The 20,147-nt window shown below is 39.5% G+C and overlaps 1 protein-coding gene across 6 annotated transcripts in view; it reads left to right on the top strand.

Moving 5' to 3' along the window:
* The window catches only part of RALGPS2 (Ral GEF with PH domain and SH3 binding motif 2), a 257,998-nt gene that overhangs the window by 37,218 nt on the left and 200,633 nt on the right, over positions 1–20,147 (top strand). For 4 of the 6 annotated variants that reach the window (XR_002324019.2, XM_020984311.2, XM_020984310.2 and 1 more), the window contains exon 1: positions 606–694. The exons of 1 other annotated variant lie outside the window; for it this stretch is intronic. The gene's annotated coding sequence lies outside the window, so the exon portion shown is untranslated. Of the gene's footprint in view, positions 1–605; positions 695–1,565; positions 1,647–20,147 lie in introns of those variants that run through there. One more of the 6 variants, XM_020984307.2, reaches the window with a different exon arrangement.

Here is a 20,147-nt window from a genome sequence, read left to right as displayed (position 1 = left end):
CAGCTCTGCAGCGCCCACCACACCCCGGCTGCTCCCACCGTGGAACCTGAGCGTGTCTCCCCATCCTGAGTGGGTAGTGGACCCCGCCTCTCCTCTTTCCTCGGGGTTGGGGCGGACTTTGCAGGTAGTTGTGGCTGCTGGCCTCGAGCCACGCACAACAGTCACCCTGCCCGCCGTTGGACTTGCCCGCAGGAGGCTCGCAAGCGTGGCGGGTGGGTGGGTTGGGGAGGCACGAGGGAGCCACCGCCTCGGCCGGGCCCGGCCGCACTCCCTCCCTCTGCAAGCCCGAAAGGGCTCAGTTGGTGTCAGCGAGCGCGCGCACGTGCCCCAGGGCGCGCCCCCGGCCACCGCCGGCTCCGGCCTCCTCCCTCCGCCTCCCGCCCCCCATCGCGCGCTCCCACGCTCGCACACTCGGTCCTTCGCTCGCGCGCACCCTGCCCCCTCCCCCTCCCACCCCCCAGAGCGTCCGGGGTGGATCCTGCACACTCCCCTCCCCCGAGCGGCGGCGGTGGCAGTGGCTGGAGCTGAATGAGAGATCGCGCCGGCGACGGTCGGGGAGCGCTACCCCGGGAGGAGGCGGCGGGCGGCGGCGGCGGAGCAAGAGGAGCGGCAGCGGCAGCAGGAGCGGCAGCCGCCCCCGGGCCGGGCCGGCGTCGTGGGTCCATTCTCTGAGGCGGCGGCTGCGGCCGCACAGGTCAGTGTCCGCCGAGCCGCCTGTGGGAGTGGGAGCGGGCCGCTCCGAGGGAATGGCGGCGGCGGCTCCTCGGCCCCATCTTCCCGGGGAGAGACGCCGCCGCAGCCGCAGGCTGTTTATCTGCGGGGCCCAGGCGCGGCCTCGGCTCGGAGAAGCCGCTTCAGGAGGGTGGGGGGCTGCGGCGTGGGGGGGCGGGGCGAGCGGGGCCCCCTCCTCAGTGCCCCCTCCTTGGACCCCCCCGCCGCGTCGCCGCCGGTCCCCCTCCCCCCGCCGCGGGAGCATTGTCTCGGGAGTGACCTGGACGCTTCTCCTCCTCCCCCGGCGTGGCCGCCGGTGCCGTGCAGGTGTGCCGAGGGGGGAGGGAGGGTCCGGGCCGCCGGACCACGCCCCCGTCGCTGGACCCTTCGCCGCCTCCCCACCCCCCCGGGTGCCGTGACCTGTCCGGGAGTGGGGCTCCATCCCAGTCCTCCCGCTCCCGGCTCCGTCTGACCTGTTGCCCGGCTGCGCCCAGCCCCGGATTGCTCGTGTGCACCCCGCCGCCCCGGAGGCGGGCGGTCAGCTCGAGCCTCTGCACCGGGAGAGGTCGGAGGGGGGTGGGAGTGGGCACGCTCCTCCCTCCCGAGCCTCTCAATTAACACCCGAGCGGGGCACTTGTCGGAAGAGAAGATTCCTGACTCATTTCAGCCCGAGTGGGCAAAGGGAGCCGTCCCCCATTCCGTTGTAGTGGAGTGGCTGGGTCGGACCCCCTGGGGAGGGTGGGCTGAGCCGGGGTGCGGGGGAGCCCCACCTTCGCTTCCTCAGAATGGGAAGCAGCGATGCTGCTAGCTAAGCAGCCTCCGTCTACCCTCTAGTTGAACCCCCTTTTCTGTAAGCACGGTGGGTTCGGTGCAGGCAGGGCCAGTTTCTGTGAACGTGGGCGTGTGTTTGGGAAGAAGCTGCGCGGTGATAGGAGGTACCTTAGTACAAATGCTAATTTGTTTGGCGAGCTAGAGGGAAGGAGGAAGAAACAGCTTTGGTGGTAGACGGTGTGGAGGGGAGGGGGAGTGCAAACATGGAATTTCAGGTTGAGAAACACCATATATCGTATTAACTTCTTAAAAGATGAAGTGAGGGTATAAAATGAGAATCGAGAGTTTTATCTCTTTTGTGACCTCGATTCGTTTCAACCCTGTGGTTGCCATAGGGACCTTTGTTTACCAGTTGTCAGACTTTGGTGTGTTTATATCCATAGACAGATCTACTCTTGTGTTACTGGTTCTGTTTAAGTCTCTAGAATGACGATCACATCCTTTGAAAACATTTCAATTCAGTCTTGTAGGGTATTACTGTCACCACAGGTCATAGCTTGTTGGCCACAAAGACTTCCCCACCCAGTGTAATTATATGTTTATGAAAGTGCTGTCAAATAGTAAAATAATAAATATTAACGTTATTTTGTTGAGCACCTTACTGCCTACTGTATAGCATTGTGTATGAATTTTAAAACTTAATTTCCTGGAAATGACCTTTTCAACTTAAGTTCCTTGGATGCTCTATGGAACTTATTTACTAAGTTTCAAAGACTTGAAAATTTACTTGTTACTTGAAATAAGGGATATGAACTTTGCATATCATTTCAGATGTTTGAATGTAACATTTTAATTAAATTTAGGTCATTTTTGATGTAAGAAAGAAAAAACTGAGATTGTAGACCTACATATTTTTCACCATATTCTTCCTTTCCCTGATACTTCTTGAATTAGAGAATATAAGCCCTTTTGAAACGTGAAAATGTTGTCAGTCTTATTTGCAAATTTTTTCATCACAAATAAAATTGAAATATGAATTTCAAATTACAGTTTTCTCTCTGAGGAAGATTTAAACTTTATGATTGCTATTGGTATGACTGACTTGGATGTCTTCACAAAAATCTAGTATACTTATTTGTATTTAAATCTCCACTAAGTTTTCTTTCCGATAAGTGATGCAATTAAGGGTAGAAGCATTCATTTTGTGTCAGGAATTGTAACTAATTAGGAGATAGTACTGTTGTAACATAACTAAAAACAATTTGTATGTGTTAATATGAATGGAACAAGATGTAGGATCCTGAAAACCAAAAAAGACCCTATTTTACTTTCAAGTCATCTGTTTAATGATAAAATACATATTTAAAAAGTAAAAGTTCTTTAATTACATCTTATGTTCTGAAAGGAAATTTTTACAAGAGAACTAAATTATTAAAATGATTTTTAAAAAATGCATTTTTATCTGATGTTTTGTTTCCAAGCATACAAGAAATTAACATACAGAATTATGTATCATCCAACATTAGATGATGTGAATATGTGCATTTCTTTCCTGATTCACATGGTTTATGAAATATTTAAAGAATAATCTCATCATTTTGTACAGGGCCCCATTGGCATAATGTATAGGATGTACCATATGTGGGTGTGCCTTCATATTTTTCATTCTTTTGCTTTTCTTCTTTGTACCGTGAGAGTACTCTGTCATTAAAGTCTCTAACCATTGTTCTAATCTTCAGAAGGTTCACTTGAAGATTATATGAATGGGAGGAAATATACATGCATATGTGTGTGTGTATATGTGTTGAATATAAATTGTTTCTAGCCCGTGAAATATTCAGACACTGATCTGGACTCCCAGATTCTTCTAAATCACTAATTTTAGCTCAAATTATGACTATCTGTTTCCTCTCTTTTAGAGTTTCAAATTTCTATTTTTTTGGATATGTGAATTAACCTGTTGAATGACGTTTCATTTGTTTTGAATTTTTTTCTAAAATACTTTAACTGTGCAAAATGAGTTTTTTATAGTCTTGATTCTTTGTAATAATAGTTCAAGGGGTTCAAGAACAAGGTGTATACCTAGATGAACACAACTTTTATGGGTGTTAAATTATGTTTAGAATCTTGGGTTTTCATTTTATAACTATATTTAGATTAGAATTATGGCTTCATTCTGAACATTTTGTTTAGTTACTTAATGGGCCATAACTTTTGGTGGGGGGAGGCAGGATTATTGAAAGGTACTGGCAAGAGGAGCTTCATCATAGCATGACAAGTGAGTCTTACCAGAAGTAGAGAAAAATGAAAACCTCACTGTAAGTTGTTTTAATAGTATGTATGTTTTGATATTGATACTGATATAGTGTTTCTCTGTTATTACAGAATTAAAATTAGAAATTTGAAGTTTTGGTGTTGTTTTATAGTAACTAACAAATTTTTTTTAATACCCTCAGCTTTTTTGGTTTCAGGCCAATCTTTAGTAGTATTGTATACTAGAAAACAAAAACTAAATAATTTCAGAATTTTAAATGCATAAAATATAGAGTATACACATTATAGTTCAAAGGGCAAGTTGTTTGTAAATATACCTGCCTTGTTAAAAGAAAAAATAATATCTGGAATAAATTTACCCATTCTTAGACAAAGTAAATGCCAGTTAAGGAATTTGGATACTGTGTAACACTGTATCTGTGATTTGAATTCATATGCCTCCTTGCCAATTTATATATGCCACCATGGAGAACTCTTATTACAAGCTTTTGAATAATATTGTTCCTTGCAGCCACAGAGACTTAAAATGAAACTCTCATCTTAAGCTAATTAATATGCTTCCTATTTCCTCACTTTCCTGACTGTTTTCCTTGAGCAGATTTCCCTGATGAGGTTGACTTTGTCTTTGTAGGCAAAGATGAACCTCTGTGATAACAATCCAACAATATCTTGTTAAGAATATTCCTTTGGAAGATTCTTCAATATTCAGTTTTGTTCAGGATCTCCTTTATTCTTAGAGTGAAAGTTTGTTCTTTTGCAAGTTTGTAATTGATATGAAGACTACCCTTAGCTTTGGAAAGTGTTATTTCTGAAGGAATTCTTTTGTCGCAGGTGTTTTTCAGATGCTGATATTGTAGTGTAGATATTTCCAGACTTAACTTTTGGAGCTGGTAGAGAACTTTTGGAATGTTAATGCTGACTTTGACGTCTTAGCAAGAAAGAACTTTGCCAAGACCTTTAGCTAACTATGAAATTGAAACTTCTTATGACTGCTTCCAAGAAAATGAAGATAGCCTGAACTCAAACAATATTAAGTGGAATTTACGTATTTTTAAGATCTTTAATTATAATTTTCTTTCACCTCATAATCTTTATTTTTATATTCACTTTTAATATTCTCTGCACCTCTTTGCCAGAGGTAATTGGCGAATGTTTTCCTATTTAAAGTTAGAGAAACTGAAGTCTTATGACTGTCCAGAATTACAAAGGAATCATTTGAGTCCTCAGACTGTTTCAAACCATTATGCTACATTAAGTATTTTGCCAGTATCTGGATTCCTGAAAAATCTTTCTGTACCAAGTACTGAGGGGAAAAAAGGCATTCCTTGTCTCAGGAGGTGTCAGTTCTCTTAAATCTTATTTCTCACATCTAGCCCTCTGCTATTGATTAATGCATTGTGCTAATATAGTTTTGTAGATCTGGCTTGTGAACACTTTGGGGAAGGATCATATCTCTGACAGGCAGAAAAAAGTTACGTTCCACACTGTCTGCAAAGCAAATTATGAACAATGTGCACATACGCATAGTGGTATTTAGTAAAGATTTGTTGATTTTTTTAATTGCTGAAATTAAAAGTATTAATAATAGTTTTCAGTGTTGTCTTAATTTCCTTAAAGGAAGGGTGTGATATAGTGGAAAGAAAATCGATCAGTCAGAAGACCCAGGTTCTACTCTGCCTGTCTGAATTATGTTTCCCACCCACTGAATTTATGGGATTGTTAAATGCACTTTGCCTTTCTTGGTCTCCAGTTCTTCTATAAACTGATAGAGTTGAATTGCCTGATCTCTAAGGTCACTTTCTTTTAATTTAAAATAAAAGAGAAAATGCAGTGGGAAATTTTGTAATATAATAGTTATGTGAATAAATAGGCCATAGTATCAGTGTTCTTGTACTTACAAGATAGAAAGCTCTGATCATCTGTAACCAGCTACACCTAGAAACCAAGAACTTAGAGTTGAAAGTGATCTTAAAGATCAGTTCACTCCAGCCCCTTCATTTCACAGATAAAGAAACTGAGACCCAGCAAGAAATGATTTTCCCAAAGTAACACAGGTAAATAGTAAATCCAGGTCTTCTGAATCCACATAGGTTCTTTCCACTCTACCGCACAGGTTTCCAATCATGTTATTTTTAAAATCAACTCATTAAATGATGTATTTCATTGATTTTTCTAATACTGTGTAAATCCTAGTTGATCATGATTAAGATTCTGTTTTTGTAAAAGTAAACATTAAGTTCATGAGTCAATAAGTTATAAGCATTCAAAATATAAAAGGCAACCCACTTGGCTAAAATACTTATTTTAAAAGGTAGTATCTACTTATTCAATATCAGCATCAGAAAAAACAAAGAGAATTCAATTTGTAGCCAACTGTAGTTCACACCAAATTTACAAAATGTTTTAAAATTGAAACTAATTGTCTTTTGGGGAAAAAAAGTAAATACTGTTATATGGACACATCTATATGTACACATATTAATTAGTGTTTGGGTCATATGCATTTTATGTAGCCATTGCATGTATGTATGTATTTAATATATATGTATCATATATATTCATGCATATGTAGCTATGGAATCAATATAAAATATTATTTGAGTTTGTAGTTAGCTTTATAATGAATCTGGAACTAAGAGTTGGGGTGTGAGAACCCTTGGTTTAGATTACCTATACAGCTTTTGACTAGTCAATCACTTTTATTTTCACTTTTTATTTCTAGAGATCCTCTCTGTCATGGTGAATACTTTCCAGCATTTGACGTGTACATAATGCTTTTCAAAGATTTAGACCATGTAGCCCATTTAAGGTAGCTCTGTATACCACAGTATAAATGTTTTAAGTGAATTGCTATCTTGAGCGTAGCAAATATTTTGTTTTTATGAATAATCTGGAATAGGGTAAAATTTTATCTTCTCAATCCTTCTTTGAATGGAAATTCAGCACTTCAGTTTTTATATCGACACCTAAATTTTAATTTAGAATTCTAAACATTATTTTCAAGGACCTTTGTTAAAGGCTTGGGTAGTTGTATACTTCATCTGTTCAACAAATTTGGGGTATGTAATATGTACAAGGATACTATGGTACATGCTGCAGAGTGATATGTAGATGAAAAGACTAAGTCCCTGTCCTCAAGGATCCTACAGTTGATCAGAATGCCTGAGTTGGAATGGAGTTCAGAGGCTAGCTAGTCCAACCAGTACCTGAATAAGATTTATGTCCATCTGCCAAGTTGATAATCTTGCCTAATATCTTTGTTCATGTCATTAATAAAAATGTCAGTCAAAAAGTATACCCAGCAATTGATTATCTAGGTTTTGTTTGAATACCTCTTAAGATGTCTCATTTCATTTTTTAATAGTTCTAAGTTTAAGACAGTTTTTCCATAATTCAAGCTTTAATTAAACTGGTTTACCAAAGGTTCAGAATAAGGAAGTAAAGAGAGTAGAGCCAGTGTAGTGATGGTGGAGGGATTGGAGGTCATGGTGAGGAAGCAGACTAGAGTTAAGGTCCCCATAAGTTGTATGGAAAGATGTAGAGTTAAAAGATTGTGATCAGAGAAAAAAAATTTCAGATTTTATGAACAAGGAATCTGAACATTTGTGAGTGATGGCAAGATCAAGAGTATGACCATTTTTGTATATCTGAGATAATGTGGAGTAAGTCATGGAAATTGAATAGATTGAGGAACTAAGAAGTTAGAGTACTATTGAGGAAACTTCACTATGTATGTTGAAGACTCCTAGGATGAGTTATGAGAGTTTTTGTGGAGAGAGACTTTGAACTAGGTACTGAATTCATTAAGGTAAAAAGGATGATACCCTAGAGATTGGTAGACAATGACCACCAAGATTTGGATTAGTGAATAAATTTGATTAGCATGGCTCTCATAGAAGGAGAGGTTTACTAATTGATAGTGGTAGAGGGAGAGTCTGGAAGTGGAAAGCCAGGAGTATTAGATCCTTTCACCCTGACCAATGATTTGGGGGGATATAGGTGAAAGAAAGTACGACTAAAACTGGGAAGGGTAACCAGGGAAGCTAGGTCATCATGAGGGAGGCAGGTCTTAGTGAATAACAGAAGAGGAAAAGGGTGAGAAAGGAAAACATTTAAGATGGAAGCAAGTGAAACTATAGAGCAGACATTCCAGAAACCACAGTGGAAGCGGTGGGTAGATTTCAAATGGGTCACTCAGGAGTTAAGGTTGAGGAGGATGAGAAAGTGGAAATGGGCAGTTAGGAGTGAGAAATGGGATTTGTACAGAGAAAGTGGAGTTTTTAGAATCACAGGGATAGGGAGAAATGAGTGGGTAGAAATATGCTAATCATTGAGGAATGAGTCCTGTCAAAGTATCTGTAAGTGGAGAGAGCTGTTGAAAGAAGCAGGTGATTAGTCTGTTGAAGGTCCTTCCTTGAGATCCAGTATTATGACAGGAAGGCTCAGGAAGTCACATGAGGCCCAACTGGAGGCAGTTAGGTGGTGAGCTGGTCCCTGAGTCAGTTAGACCTGAGTTCAAATTCTTTCCACTTAACTTCTGCTTGCTCAGTTTCCCCAGCTGTGAAGTGGGGAATAATAATAGTACCTACCTTGAAGGGTTGGTTGTGAGGATCAAATTGAATAATATTAGTAAAGTGCTTAACATGGGGCCTGGCACATAGTAGGTGTTTAATAAATTTTTGCTTCCTTCCCACCTCTCAGCAATCAGGAGTGCGTGAAAAGTAGAATATAGGTGACTCCTGTCAGGAGGCAAGTAGTGGCAATGGATTTGGTTTTAGATGGCCTTTTGGCACACTGGAGAAGGCGTAGGGGTAAAGATCAAGACTAGAAGGTAGATGACCGGATCCCAGATCCCAAGCTAGTGCTGAGGTCCTGGAGGGAGTTAACACAATGCCAAGGCCACATGCTTGGGGCACTCTCTTACAGGAAATCTTCCAAATTTTAGTGAATACTTTTTGCTTTTTGGATTTCTCTCTGTTCAAAGAATTTCTATTCCTGAGAACCTCCTCTTCCTAGATTAACTTCCTCCTGGAAAATGAGGGGAGTTAATCCATGGGATCTAACCTATATTTTCTTTGAACCCTTTGAAATCTACTCTCCTAAACTATCAGGTGCATGTCAGACTTTATTTTGTCTTTTTTCCCCATTTTATATCACATTCTAAGATGAAGCGATTACGTCTCCCCAAGAATTCCTGTCATTTACTCCCCAGCAACCAGTTCTTCCTTGTTGGTGAGAAAATTAGATCCAGAATAGAATTTTTCCTTGTTTGGTCCTCTGTTTCTTGAAGTGTGAAATTGTCAAGGAATTATTAGTTACTGTGCTTTTGGTAGAGAAGAATAGTTTAAGAAGAGATGTCCACATAATGCAAAACTGAATTTTGTTTTAATAAAATGTTATTGATTTTCTTTTTTTAGTATCACTTGGATTTTTCCTTTTTTTTGGGGGGGGGCTAGGCAATGGGGTTAGGTTGATTTGCCCAGGGTCACTCAGCTAGTAAGTGTCCACCTAGCTGCCCCCATCACCTGACATATAGTTAGTCTTTATAATAAAGAATTTAAAAAGAAAAAATAAATCCTCAAAACTAACCAACCCGTAGAAAAAGTCTGACATTTATTGTCTGCAGTGTTCCATACTTGTTAGGATTTGATCCATATTCTGTTGTATCTCACTTGGGCTCAGAGGTTGCATTGAGTGCATAGTCATCTGCAAACAAATTGAGCACCAACTCTCCCTACACTTTAGTCTTGGCTTGGAGGCTTTTTGAGTTACACAATTTACTGTCCGTGCAGTAGCTGATCTTGACACTGTTGTCATCCTCATTGAGGGCATCCACCAACATTGCTGAATGTATCATGCTAAAAAGCATGGGAATAAGCACACAGCCTTGCTTTGCTCCATTGGTGCCTGGGAAAGTGAAAGATCATTGTCCATTATGCACAACTTGTGCAAGCATGCTGTCATGGAACTTGGGTACAATACTCATGAACTTCTTCTGGCAACCAGATTTAGCCTTGAGCTTCCACAAGCCCTCACAACTGACAACATCAGAGGCCATGGTCAGATCAACGAATGTTGTGTACAGACTGCTTGTGCTAATTTTTACCTGACGATTAACACCAAGAAAACAGATTCTCCGTCAACCATCACCAGACTGTCCATATGTGGATCATCAGTCACAGCAAATGGAGAAGTTTTGAATGCTGTGGATAAGTTCACTTCCCTTGGCAATATATTTTCCAGGGATGTACACATAGATAATGAGGTTGATGCAAGCATTGCTAGAGCCAACTCAGTGTTTGGGAGAGGCCAGGGAAAGTGTGAGAGAGGAGAGATATTAGGCAGTCTACAAGGCTATTGTGCTGACCTCATTGTTGTATGCTAGTGAAACCTGGACAGTCTACCAACAGCAGGCCAGGAAACTGGATCACTTCCATTTGAATTGTCTTAGGAACATTCTGAAGATCACCTGGCAAGATAAGGACTGGACACTGGACTCCTATCTCAAGCTGAACTTCCAAGCATTCAAATTCTGTTGCAGAGAGCACAACTCCAATGGGCTGGCCATGTTCAAATGCCAAGTGTGTATTTGCCTAAAAGACTTTTACATAGAGTTCCCACAAGGTAAACACTTAGATGGAGGTCAGAAGAAGCAATACGAGAACACTGTCAAAGTCTCTCTGAAAAACTTTTCAATCGACTGTATGACATGGGAGAGACATAGGCAAAAGACTGTCCCATGTAGTATGCTTATATCAAAGATGGTGCTCTGCTCTATGAGCAAAGCAGAATTGCAGTAGTTCAAAAGAAATATGAGATGTGCAAATTTAGACATCTCCACTCCAAATGTTCATATGAACTATTTGTGCCTGACTTGTGGTAGAGCTTGCCAAGCTTGTGTGGGTCTGATCAGCCACAGTTAGACACTTGTACTTTTTGACTGTGACGTGGTGATGGTATATTGGTCCTCTTCAAGGACAAAGGACAACACCAACTTGTTAGGATGGAAAAAGATAATTGTTTATGAAACCATGAACCTACTCTTTAGAGGGGTTTTTAAAAAAGTATATATGTCAACACAAACACAAAGCAGAGTTTTAAGTGCCATAAAAGGTTACAAAATGTTAGAATTTTAAGGAGAGCAGTAGTTTCCTGCCAGAAGGAATCATGGAAGATTCTCTTGATTAAGTAGCTTTTGAGTTAGACCATGAAGGATAGGTAGAATTTCAGTAGGTTAAGGTGGAGGCAGGAAAGGGGAAGGGCACTTTAGGCAAAGGAATAAGCATGAACAAAGATATGGGACTGGGAAAATACAGATAAGATTTTGGGGAATAGTCAGTCCAGTTTAGCTGAAACATACAGTATGAAAAGGCAGTGGGGAGTCATTGAAGATTTTTGAACAGAAGGCAGCATATTATAGTGGAAAGTGTTGGATTCCCAGAGGAGCTGGGTTCCACTTATGGCTGTGCTTCAGGCAGCTCTCTAAGACTGTCAGTTTTAGAACCTTTGCACAGCTGCATTGACATATATCGAGTTTCCTCACCACAAGTTCCCTTTACCTGTGAAATCACAGGTCAAGACAAAGAACTGGAAGAATGGTTGACCTGACAAGCTATATCAGAAATTAGGTATGATCCCAAATATCAGATTAAGATTTTATCCTAGACTTACTTTTGTACTGGTTTTTAAATATTCTTAAATGACCCAGATTTAGAATCAGGATCAGGCTTCAAACCTGCTCTTGTGGAAGTTTCATTTAATTCCTTCAATTGATTGTATGATGATTAAATACTTATATTGGTATTATTTGACCACCTTTTTACAATTGAGTCCTAAAGTTTATCTAAGTCAAAATATTTGTTTCTGCTTGTTTAACCAAGCTTGTCATTTCTTTTTAGAATGAGATTAGATTACTTTGACAGAATTTGTTCATTGGTATTGACTCTTGTCTAATTACAGACTTCTCTTTCATAGCATATGAAAATTTTGATATATTACTACATTTTTTTCAAGATGTCTAATAAGTCTTAAATATGTGTATGTGGTAGAGTGTGTAATATTCCATTTGTCCTCTAATTCTTGAAAATCATTGCTTGTGACACTTTAAAGACAGACTTAAGTACCTTTTGTTGTTCAGTTGTTTCAATCATGTCTAACTCTTTGTGACCCCATTTGGGGTTTTCTTGGCAAAGATACTGGAGTGGTTTGCCATTTCCTTCTCCAGCTCACTTTACAGATGAGGAAACTGAGGCAAACAGGCTTAAGTGACTTGCCCAGGATCACACAGCTAGGAAGTGTGTAAAGTCAGATTTGAACTCATGAAAAGGAGTCTTCCTGACTCCAGGCTCTGCACTCTGTCATTGCACCACCTAGCTGCACTTAGGATTCAAATTGTTAGTAGGATATACGTTTGAGCATTTTGTCTCTATCTATTTAAGGCTTACTTCCTACTTTCTCATTCCAGTTGTTGACTTTTATAGTTGTTAGAGCTTTTTGTAACCTATTTAATGTGCTGAGTTGTCTGACACATAAGATAGGGCTCCCTCACGTATACTTTCTTGCAGAAAGAGAACCTATATAAAAACATTTTTTTTTCCAAATAGTATTCTTTGTGCATGAACCAGGGTTTTGTGCAAAATTTAGATTGTAGCAGTACTTTCCCCTCAAATATCTTTACTACAGGATATTAGAATGTTAGAGCTGGAAAGAATTTTGGAGATTAAGTACTCTAACTCCTTCATTTTACAGACAGGGGAACTGAGGCCCAGAGAGGTCGAGTAATTTGTTTATAGTCATGTTGTTGAGAAATGGAACTGGAACTCCAACCCAGCTCTCTTTTCATCCCCTTGTATTGACTCTACATAGTCTTGTAACTTGTGCCCCAACTAAATTACTAAGATAAACACTTAAAACTCTGATCTGCTGAAATACCATATTCACCAAGAAAACTGTTAAGTCCTAACTTTGATTTTTCCAGTATTGTAGGGTAGCTTCAGTAATTTAATTCTGCCCTGAACTATACGGCATCCATTTTATAGTAGTTGTCGATTTCTGAGGTTACACCTAAATTATTCCTGGAGTCCTTCGGAGCAAATAAAATCAGGTCCCAGCCAGTCTTCTAGGGCATCTTTGGATTGGAGGATATCCCTTGGGTCTCTTCCAGGTGGGATTAGATTGATAGTCTCAGGATTAGGCTGGAATCGGATTGGTATCTAGAGATTAGGAAGCAGTGACTTTGTAATATAAATTTCTTTTTATTTTCAAATTGTAGAGTTGATTCTATATCACAGCAGGCTCAGTATTTTTGTCTGGGGTTTTCAAGGTGAAAGACTAGAATGTGTAGTAGGTTCAAACTATTTAACTCAGGTCCACACAACCTGCGGCCTGTGGCTAGCCAAAGGATTTTGGGGGGCCTGTGAAATGTAGAGAAGGACATCCTTTGTATGTAGAAGAAATCCTTTGGCGTGATGCAAGTTGTACAGACCTGATTCAACTTATACTTTCACCTGAGTTCTTTTCCTTTTTGGTTCTATTACCATCTTATCTTATTATCTTATTGTCTATACCTATTGCATATAGTAAGTATTATTATAGTAAGTATTATAGTATTGTACCTATTATATTGCATATAGTTTTATGCACATATGCATAATTTTGCATATGGTAATGTTGAGTTGAGGTAGACTTTAATTTGGAAGAACTTCCTAGCAGAGGTGTCCCATAGGAGAATTGACCACCTTGTTGTTTGGTAGTAGAACAACCATCACTGCAGGTGTTTAAGCAGAGGCTTGGACACAACCAAATGTTGTGCTTCATGTAAGAGTTGAACTAGCTGTTCTCTAAAGTTACTTTCTAACCATATGTTTTCTGCCTTTATTTCAGCAAACATTTATCAGGTGCATATTATGTTCAGAACACTCTATAAAGTATGCTGAGGGAATACAAAGGTTACAATGTTTTCTGTAACATAAAAAGAAAAACTTTTCCTGTAAAGGAGTTGTCATGTATGTGAATGTCTGTGATAAAATTGGAACATAAATGCATAGGAGTAGGAAAAGTCATTTCTTATTGTGGAAAATCAGGAAGACTTCTTGAGTATGTAGCATTTAGACTGTCTTGAAGGATGGGTATGATTTCAGTGCAGAACAGGTGTAAGGACTATTGTAAGCAAAAGCATAGAGATGGTAAAGTCTATTACATGGGAAATGATAGTTCCAATTTTAATTCTTAAGTAAAAAAGGGAATGTTGTGAGAGAAAGCTAGAAGAGAACAGTGGTATTAAATAATGGAGGACTGCAAATGCTAGGCTAAAGCTTTTGGAATTTTTTTCTGTAGCGATAGGGAACCATTGAAATGTTTTAAGATGGGGAGTGATATATATAAAAGTTTCGGGTAGCCCTTTTATAGCATGTGCCTTGAAGTGAGTCAGGGAGGCCAGGTAGGAGACTGTTTCAATGGTGAGAAGTAATGAGAGCCTGGGGGCAGCTAGGTGGCTTAGTGGATAGAGCACAGGCCCTGGATTCAGGAGGACTTGAGTTCAAATCCTGCCTCAGACACATAACACTTAACTAGCTGTGTGACCCTGGGCAACTCACTTAACCCTATTGCCTAGCCAAAAACAAAACAAAACAAAAAGAAGTCATGAGAGCCTGAACAGGAGCGGTGGTAATGGAAATAAATGGAAAGAAAGGAAAGGAATTTTAGAGAGTGTGATCAATAGGGTGTAGGAATTTATTAGATGTGGAAAGGAGTCAAATATGCTTGTTTATTTTTTTAAAAAATTCATTTTATTGATGGCTTTTTTTCCCCCTTTACCTTATAGTATTTTCGGGGTGGGGGGTACTCTTTATCTCTCTAGCTTTGGCTCATACTGTGTTGACCCTTTCCTTGTGACAAAGAAAAGCATTTAACTGAAACATCTGAAACATCAAGCTAGCTAGAATGTATTAAATACCTACTATGTATAAGGTACTGTACTAAGTGCTAAGGATATAAAGAGGCAAAAACAGTCCTTGCTCTCAAAAAGCTCACAGTAGTGGGGGTGGGGAACAATATAGAAACAAAATATATACAAGATAAATTGGAGATAATCTCAAGAAAGGCATTAATAAAAGGAAGACTTAGAAAGACTTCTTAGAAAAGGTAGGATTTTATCTGAGACTTGAAGAAAGCCAGGTAAGACAGGTGGTAGAGATTGAGGGAGAGAGTTAGTTCAAGGCATAGGGAACAGCCAGTGAAAATGCATTGAGTCTGAAGATGTTTGTACAAAGAAGAGCCAAGAGGCCAGAGTCACAGGATTGAAGAGTGGGGGAGTAATGTACACAGGGAGAGACAATGAAGTATATTGAACAGAGGAGTGACTTGGTCACACCTGTACTTTAAAGTGGAAGATCATTTTGATAGTTGAATGGAGGTTGTAGTGGGAGGTAGACTTGAAGCAGGGACATCCACTAGAAGGTTATTGCGAAAGTGCAGGAGTGATAGAATCCCTAGGACTTGGCAGCAGATTGGATATGTGAAGTGAGAGTGGAGAGTCAAGGATGACTCACTTGCCACTCAGGTTGTAAGCCTTGAGTGACTGGCAGGAACATGGTGCTCTTGACAGTAATAGGGAAGTTAGATAAGAGGGAGGGTTTGGGGGAAAAGAATGAGTTTGGTTTTAGACGTGATGAGTTTAATGTCTGTGCATCATCAGTTTTGATGTCTAATGCCTAGTTGGAGTTACTAGACTGAAGCTCAAGGCATAGGTTAAGACTGGATAAATATATCTAAAAATCATCCACATAATTGATTATGATTGAATTCATGGGAACTGATGAGATCAAATGAAATTGTATAGTAGGAGAAGAGTTAGTGGACATGTAGGAGACATGTAGGGAGAACCAGGAGAAAGCAGTCAAGAAAACTTAAGGTAGGAGAGAATATCCAAGAGAGGAAAATGAATAGTGTCAGAAGCTGCAGAGAAGTCAAGGAGGATGAGGACTGAGAAAAATTGATAATTTTGGAGAGAGAAATTTCAAGTGAGTGTTGAGATTAGAAACCAGACCACAGAGACTGAAGAACTCTTTTTTAAAGGAGCATAGCCATATAAGGGAGGAGAGCTACAGGACAAGAAGGGGGGAGGGGTCTGAGAGTGAGGGAGACATAGGTATATTTGTAGGCAGTAGATAGCCAGTGGACAGGGAGAGACTGAATATTAAAGAGAATAGGAATGATAGAGGGGAAAGTCAATCAGTGTGATTGACTGGAGAGAACTGAGAAAATCCAGGAAGAAGCATTTGGGATAGAAACTCAAATAATAAACGCTCATTTATTAAGTGCATGTTATCTGTCAGACACTGTCCTAGGCATTGGAGAGATGAAGACAAAAATGAAACCATTCCTGCCCTTGTGTGTGTATCTTATGTTCTATAGAGGGTGACAACATGTAGGACATGGACATATATGTATGTGTATAAATGTATATACGAAATGAAAGTGTACGAAGCTCTTCAAAGACCTTACCACTTAAATTGTATGGAATAATAGAAGTTCAGAGGAAAGGAGGAAGGTCAGTTAGGTAGAATAGACTGGGAAGACTTCATGAAGGAGATGGGAATTTAACTGGGTGTGATTTAGGTGGAGTGATTATAGGATGGTGGAAACAGGGAAGAAATGTTTAGGGATGAGTATAGGGTGTTCATGAGACTGATTTACATAAAGTGGGAGCAAATACTTAGAAGTAAAAGAATAGACTTTTGGAAGGGATGATAGAGATCAGTCGCTAGTTGATGCTCCCCATTACATTGGTGAGGATTTTTTGATCAACAACCATTTATTTAAAAATTCTTTATTAATATCTTTTGTTTTTATATTACCTAAGTTTCCCATTATATCCCACCTCCTCCCAAAGAGCTATTCTTTGTAACCAAAGAATTTTTTTAAAAGAAAAAGGAAGAAGAAAAACATGAGTAAAACTGATCAATACATGGAAAAATCTGAAAATATATTTAATGTTCTATACTCATGGAACTTCCACTTCTGCAAAAGAGTGTATATATAACAAGTTGTATTTCTTTTGGCCTATGCTTGTTCTTTGTAATTTTGTAACATTCACTTTTGATTTGTGGTTATTTACATTGTTGCAGTCATGCATATTGTTTTCTTGGCTTTGCTTACTTCACTTTGCATCCATCTATGTAAATCTTTCCATGCTTCCCTGTGTTCCTTTTATCAGTCATTTCTTGCAGCATGGTAACATTATGTTCTTTTACCGTGATTTGTTTAGCCATTTTCAAGTCAGTGGGTATCTACTACAATTTTTTTTTAAGTGCTTATTACTGTGCAAAGCCTTGGAGATAAAAATACAGGCAAAAAAAGGCCTTGCCTCAGGGATTGTGTATGTTCTACTAGAGGAGACATTTAAATAACTAGATACATATAAGATACGTACAGAGTAGATAGCAGGTGTTACGCAAGAGTGGCATTAGTTCTACAGGAAAGGCTTCCTGTAGAAAGTATGTCTCTTTCCACAACTAGTGTCCATCACCTCTCTTTGTTAGGAGGTGGATAACATGCTTAATCAGAGGTTTTCTGGAGACATGGTTAGTTATTACTTTGATCAGAGTTCTTACGTTTTTCAGAGTTGTTTTCTTTATAGTATTGGCCTTTTATAAATTGTTCTTCTGGTTCTGCTCATCTTACTCTGCATTAGTTCCTGCTACACAGGAATCTCTGAGAATTATCTCTTATGTTATTTCTTATAGTGCAATAATATTCTGTTACATAAGGTCCCTTAGATTATAGTTCTCCCCCCTGCCCCCCCCTTTAATCCATCTTTCAACATGAGGAAATTTGTTTTGCTTATGACTATGCTGTCCTTGGTTGTTGCTGTTGTTGGGCAGCTAGGTCGCTCATTGGATAAAGCTCTGGGCCTGGAGTCAGGAAGACCTGAGTTCAAATACAGCATCAGACTCTTACTAGCTGGGCAAGTCACTTAACCCTGTTTGCCTCAGTTTCCTCATCTGTAAAATGAGCTGGAGAAGGAAATGGCAGACTCCAGGATCTTTGCCAAGAAAGCTCCAAATAGGATCACAAAGAGTTGGACTTTACTAAAACGACCAAAAAACAACAATGCTGTCATTGAGTATTACACTTCTTCTTAACAAAACATGTGTATGTGCGGTTGGTTGAACCCTTCTTTGTCTCTTTCACCTCTTCATCCATATTTGTTTATTCTTGTTCTCAAGTACTCCATTTATAAGAAACAGCAGGTTCTACTCCCTTCTTCCTCTTTTCTATACAACTAGTATTTTTGTTTCTACTTTTGCTCTCTTCTCTTTTTCTTCTTCAGAACCCTCAGAAAAGAACCAGTCTACTCTTCATGGCCTCTGTTTTTCTTAATTCCCTTAGTGCCCATTTTTGAAGATATTAAAGTCCTAAAATTCTCCTTTCCCTAATCAGAATGTTAGTATTGCATCATCACACATCTTTTAATTGCTTGAGTAAATTTACCTTTCTGTGCTTAGCTGAACTATTTTTGTATTTGTTTTTCAAAGTTCCTACTCAGCTTTGGCCTTTTCATCGGAAGTATTTGGAAGTCTTCTTCCATTATAGGTCTGTTTTCTTTTTCTCTTTTCTGTTCTGTCATCTTGGGTGGAAGAAGTCACTCTGTTTTCTCCATCTTTTTTTTTTACCCTTTTTGGTGAGTCAGTTGGGATTAAGTGATTTGCCCAGGGTTACACAGCTAGTAATTGTCATGTATCTTGTCTGAGGCTGGATTTGAACTCAGGTCCTCCTGACTCCAGGCCCGGTGCCACCTAGCTTCCCCCATGTTTTCTCATTTCATGTCTTGATCATTATTTATTCTGGTGGGAACTAAAGGGTTCTAGAATAGATGCGTGAGAGCTGGAACAGTCTTCTAAGTTTGGAGATACACTTCACCAGGTTTGCCACAGTAGAGATGAATTTTTTGGACTGGGCAGCTCTTGAAGACCATCTACTAATATGTGAATTGGTTACAATCTGCACTGGTAAAGGAAATACCCACATTGGATATAGTGCCACCTAAGATGAGCCATTAAAAATATTTGTCTGGAGTCATAAGCGGTCAGGTTGATAATCATTAATTATGTGCTTACTATTTACCAGGCACTGTGCCTAACATAGGTTCTTAATCTGGGGTCCATGAACTTAAAAAAAATGTATTTTTTGCTAACTGTATTTCATAATAATTGATGTCCTTTGCAGATTGTGTTTTATATATGTAAAAACATTTTTCTGAGACAGGGTCTATAGACTTCATTAGATTGCCAAAGGATGAGTACATGATAATATGACAATAATATCTAATATTTACCTAGCCCTTTAAGGTTTATAAAGCACTTAATATATGTTCCTTCAAGAACTCTTGGTCTAGAGTCTTAGTACCCTGAACATAATATGTTTTTAAAATTAAAAGAAAGGAGGAAGGTGAACATTGTTTACATACTGCTGCCAAGCATTATGCCATAGAGAGTAGCAGGTAAAACTTAGGAAGAAGAGTAGCAGAACAGAAGATTAGTGATTCATGGGAGCACCATGTAAAATGTGAGCCAGCAGTTAAAACCCATGGCTTCTAGCTACATGTGCATAAAGTACTGGCAATAAATAGTTGATTAGAAAACCTCGTGCATGCAGTAGGGCAAATTTGACTTCATAGGTATCACTGATATTTAGTGAGACGGGGACTCCTGACTGTAATATGAACCTGAAGATAAAACTTATTCAAAAGGAACAAAATAAACAAAAGGGACAGTGGAGTAGCAGTGCGTGTTAAGAAGATACGTTCGGTGAAGGAAATCCAGATGTTGGAAGGGAAGCCTTTTTGAATGACGATCAAAGGATGCAGAAGCAATACTGTTGTGGAGGTATGTTACCTATAGACCTTCTGGACTGAAAGAAGGAATGATTTTGGGAAGTGTCACAAACCTAATATAGATATGAGATATTGTAATAATCCAGAAAGTCAACTTTCTAGACATCTGCTGGTGTATTTTGTATTCTGCCAAAAGTAGAACATCTAATGATGATTTGTCTTAATGAAAATTTTGCCTTTTAAAGGGTAGAAGGGGGAAATTACAAGGGGAAATGCTAAAATGGAACTTACTTTGAATGAACAAGGAATGGTTAGTTGCTAAAGTAGGAATGACAGGAACCTTGGGAGTAAATGACCAGTCTATTATATGGATTGTGATATAGGTGAGGAAAGCCAGGAATGGTATGACATGCATTCTAGATTTTTGAAGAGTAGATTTCAGATGGAGCCTAGAGAGAGTGTGTGGGATCTAGTGAACTAAAATTCTGTAGGGATAATCAATCAGCTCAAGAGGGTTGCCTCTCAATAATTAGATTCTAAATAAATAAAATGATTT

This window comes from Phascolarctos cinereus, unplaced genomic scaffold (assembly GCF_003287225.1).
Source record: "Phascolarctos cinereus isolate Bilbo 61053 unplaced genomic scaffold, phaCin_HiC Scaffold_5;HRSCAF=322, whole genome shotgun sequence".
NCBI classification, from domain to species: Eukaryota; Metazoa; Chordata; class Mammalia; order Diprotodontia; family Phascolarctidae; genus Phascolarctos; species Phascolarctos cinereus.
Note: the sequence above shows the minus strand (reverse complement) of the source record. Positions and strands in the feature narration are given on the sequence as shown.